Source organism: Eptatretus burgeri, chromosome 8, assembly GCF_056783735.1.
Source record: "Eptatretus burgeri isolate ZD-2024b chromosome 8, Ebu_testis_v1, whole genome shotgun sequence".
NCBI classification, from domain to species: Eukaryota; Metazoa; Chordata; class Myxini; order Myxiniformes; family Myxinidae; genus Eptatretus; species Eptatretus burgeri.
The window spans coordinates 32735038-32740037 of NC_140968.1; positions in this window are offsets into that span (position 1 = coordinate 32735038).

The window sequence follows — 5000 nt, forward strand, 5'->3', positions numbered from 1 at the left end:
CCCTCGAGCTTTCTCAGTCCCTCTTGCAGAAACTACCTCATGGACTGGAATCCATCGCGCCTTGGCTCCTTGGCCAAAGGCAATCCACATGTTCTCAAGACCTAGTTCCTGTAAGGATGGCAGTACAGATATTGCTATGACTAGTACGCCCGTGTCATTAGCCTTAATGATAATGGACTTGATGATAATCCGTCGTTGCATCCCTGGTGTGTACAAATATTCGAGTGTCAGCTTCTTCATGACAACATGGAGACACAGCATCCAGTGACTTCCTTGTGTTGCTAATGGCATCTTCTCCTTTTGTGACAATGACTCTGCTTGTCGTCTGTGCTTCACACATCTTTTCCGCAAGGAAGTGAAACAGCTCTGTCTTGTTGCTGTCATCTCCAAGAAAGCTTCTCCAGTTACTTGGGGTCTTACTGGTTCCTGTCACTCTTCTTCTGATTCCTTGCCCCCTTTTCGACCTTGCCTTGGACTTCAGACTTGACTTCTTGTACACATCAAACACTACGTCCACCCTCTCGTACCTGGCACCATAGGATTCCACCTTTGGGATGATGTCTTCTTTAGCATAGTCATCAAATATCTTTGAAGTGTGTGGAGGTAGGGCATTGATAAGTGCTGAACCATCAATGATGACTGCATCTCCCCTTGGTTCTCTGTCTGGGATGTTCACTTGCGCTTCAAGAATTTCAGCCAGCTGTGACTTCAAATTTTTTGAAGTTGTTTTTTTTTTTCAAATTTTTAAAAATTGGGATTTTCAAATGGCCAATCGGGCAGATTTGGTCAGAAAGCCCTGCAGAACAGAAATGCCAAATTTGATGCTTGTATCATAATTTGCACGATTTTTCTACTGTCTACTCCACTATTACTCAATAGTAAAGGTTGTACTGTGTTGTAACTCGAGTTCGTACAATCAAAAATTGACTTTTCATGGCGTTATGAAACAAACATGTACGCGATGCGAGTATAATAATATGAAAAGCACTAAATCGTGTAAACAAGCATTAACAACCCAAATAAGAACAGGTAGCACATACGTGTGTGTGTATATTATATATATATATTTTTATATATATATATATATATATATATATATATATATATATATATATATATATATATATATATATATATATATATATGTACCACTTCTGTCGAATCCGCTCCGTTGCTTTGGAAATGAATGACACGGGCAAAGCAAATATCCAAATAGAAACTTATTCATTAAAAAAAATAATACTCGGAACAAAATAAACAGCAGGGATGAGCAAACAAACAGAGAAGGAAGCTGCAGTATAATCACTCATTGTCTTCCAAAGTTTGGAGTTATCATGTATGTTGATTCGCCTTGGTCATGCGATCACTAATTACATACTCAATCAAATCCTGGTCTTGGACCTTTGTGTCACCGTTTTCAGGAATAGGATTGCTCGTGCAGTGCAATGAACTCGCACAGGGGAACCTCAATTTATGTTACCTGCAGCTTAATACAGACCGCATTTCAATATTATATGCACACATTGTTTGAATTTTACATCGTTAGTTACATTATCCAACACGTTTAATAACTCACTGGCATAACGCATACATCACCATAACTATATAATGGTTGCTCTGGACGTGTCCTGGAAATTTCGAGCACCAACCTCTGACCACAAAGACCACTGCACCGATTTGGTTCGAGAAAAGACCTGTGATTTGCACATCGCCGATGAGGACCTGCAGCTTGGATGTGGTTAAGTGAAGATCTGCAGTTTGGATGTGATTAGTGAGGAACTGCAACTTTGATGTGATTCATGAAGAACTTCAGTTTGGATGTGGATAATGAAAGACTGCAGCTTGGATGTGGATAATGCAGAACTGTAGCTTCGATGTAGTTAGTGAAGAACTGTATCTTAGATGTGGTTAAATGAGTAAGTACCTGCAGCTTGGATGTGGTTCAAAGAGAACCTGCAGCTTCTATTTGGTTAAATGTGGAATGACAGCTTGGATGTGGTTAAAGAAGTACCTGCAGTTTTGATGTAGTTAAATGAGTACCTGCAGCTTGGATTTGGTTAAATGTGGAATACAGCTTCGATGTGGTTCAATGAAGACCTACAGCTTGGATGTGGTTAAATGTAGACCTGCTGCTTGAATATGGCTCTCGAAGAACTCGAGCTTAGATTTAGTTCATGAAGAACTGTAACTTAGATGTGGTTAAATGAGGACCTGCATCATGTATATGCATAATGAAGGACTGAAGCTTGGATGCGGTTAGTCAGACCTCATGCAGATTAGATGTGCTTCAGTGATGATTTGCAGCTTTGGTGTGATTGGCGAGGAATTGGAGCTTAGATAAGTGAAGAACTGCAGCTTATATGTGAATAATGAAACACTGTAGCTTGGATGTTTGTTAAATATGGACCTGCAGCTTGGATGTAGTTAAATGAGGACCTGCAGCTTGGATGTGGTTAAATATGGACCTGTAGCTTGGATGTGGTTAAATGAGGACCTGCAGCTTGGATGTGGTTAAATGAGGACCTGAAGCTTGGATGTGGATAAATGAGGACCTGCAGCTTGGATGTGGTTAAATGAGGACCTGCAGCTTGGATGTGGTTAAATGAGGACCTGCAGCTTGGATGTGGTTAAATGAGGACCTGCAGCTTGGATGTGGTTAAATGAGGACCTGCAGCTTGGATGTGGCTAAATGAGAACTGCACCTTGGATGTGGATCATGAATACAGTGGCAGCGATGGTGGTGCAGAGGGGGCAGGCAGTGATGGAGGTGCAGCGGGGGCAAGCAGTGGTGGAGGCACAGGGGGCGTAGGGAGTGCTGAAGGTGCAACAATATATATTGGTAGAAACGAGGTATGGGAGACAGTTTGTGGGTGATGAGACATTTAAATATGTAGATTTTTCATTCTGCAGGAGGGATTGTAGACACAGAATTCTGTGCAGTTTTGAAGGAGCAAGAGTTAGGGACATTGAAGGAAGGGTAAACGATATTTATCGGGTCATGGTAGGAAGAAGTTGGTTGTGGTCGGAGCAAATGATATTGTGAGTTAATCAGAGGTTTTGAAAAATAGATCCAGGATATTGGGTAAGCAGCTGAAACAAAGGGACAATTTGTGAGTTAATGTTTTCTGGGATTCTCCAAAGATTAGGAAACAATATATAAATTATGAGCAGACCAATAGACGTCAACCAATAGCTGGAAGAATGGTGTAGGGAGGAAGGTTTTACATTTAAGAAGCAGTGGGAATCATTTCAGGGACAAATGGAGTGTTTGCAGAATGATGGCCGTATGTTAAATAGAAAGGGGGCAGCAAGGTTTGCAGTGGGAATTGAAGAAATTAAAGCTTTTTTAGGTCAGTGGAGGATGGGGAAGGTATTAAGGAAGGAACGGATGATGTAATTGTGATTAGTAAGACGAGGCAAGAAAATACAATTTCAGGAAGGGAAAAGTTTAACATATTCCATACCAATGCCAGGAGTTTAAATAATAAGATGGAAGAGCTTGAAGCCAAAGTGGATAGTGAGGAGTATGATATAGTTGCAGTGAGTGAGACATGGTTTAAGGAGGAGAGTTACTGGAGGACAGGATTAGAAGGCTACAAGGTGTATCGGTGTGATAGGAAGGAGAGAATAGGGTTAGGGTGAGGGAAGGAGAGGAAAGAAGAGGAGAGTTAAGACGGTAGTAAGGCAGGGGACTTTCACTCAGAGAGGAGTTAATGCATGGACTGGTCTCTCTGGAAAGGTAGTGGCAGCAGAAACAGCAGATAAATTTAAATTAGAATTAGATAGGTACCTGGAACTTATGGAGATAGAGCGGTGTGGAGATGTTGGCAGGACTTTTAGGTTGCCTTTTTTTAAAAATAGACATTGTCGAGGCTCGTATGAGAGCTAACACACAACGCACAACAAGGGGGCAGGACACAAGAGACGGGAGAGGGAAGGACAAAACAGTGGGGAACAGAGACTTCGGAGAACTGTGGAAGGGAGAGGAAGGGGGCGGGGCACATGGGGTATAGAAGATGGACACCACAGGGACTTTCAGGACCTTACACGGCAGGGAACTTTCAGGAAGGAAGGCAGGGAATTTGAAGGAGGTGGGTTTTGGGTGGATTAACGGCGGTAGAAAAGATCGTGATTTTGTATGGAGGAAGATAAGAGGTGGTGGTGAACAGCTGTTTTGAAGACCTGGAGGGAAGAATGGGATTGTAGCGCGTGTGGGAGCTTATTCCAAAGGCAAGAAAAAAGAGGAATGAAAGCATGAAGGTGAGCAGTGATTCGTGATTTTGGTAGTTTTACCAGAAGTGGGTTGCTGGCGGACCTTGAGCACCCTGTGGAAATATGAAGGGGGGGGGGACATATCGCAGACCGAGCAGCGGGGGCAAGACCAGAGAGGAGACGGTAGAAGAGAGAAAGACCACCGACCTGCCTGCGGTGAGAGAGTGAGAGGCCAAAAGACTCAGCCTCACCACTGGAGATACCAATGATCCTATTTGCCTTGGTTTTCACAGCATAAAACCGAGAAAGGTGAGAGGCAGGAGCACCAGCCCTGAGGGGAGAGCAGTACTCCATCAGGCTGTGGGGAAAAACTTTGTATGTGGTCTGGAGCTCAGGTGGGCTGAGGAAGGACTTTGCACGATGGAGGATTCCCAGTCGGCGGCTGGCTTTGGAGCCCATGTTGGAAATGTGGCTTTCCCAGGGAATATCATGGCAGATAGTGAGACCCAGAAGCTTGAATGAAAGGACTTCTTCCAGAGGATTGTTGAGAAAGTATATGGGTGGTGGGGGGGGGGGGCATTCCTGGATTAACCATTAAGCAAAATAAGCATGTGCTTAGAGCCTCAAGGGAAGAGGGCCCCCACAGTTTTTTTTCCAGTGCCGGATGTACAATGGACCATGGTGCAAATGTTGCAGCTGAACCAGGGCCCACAAAAAGGGGGTCCCACAATAAATGAAAAAAAATACATATACAAGAATTATTTTTTTTTTACACATTTTTTTATGCA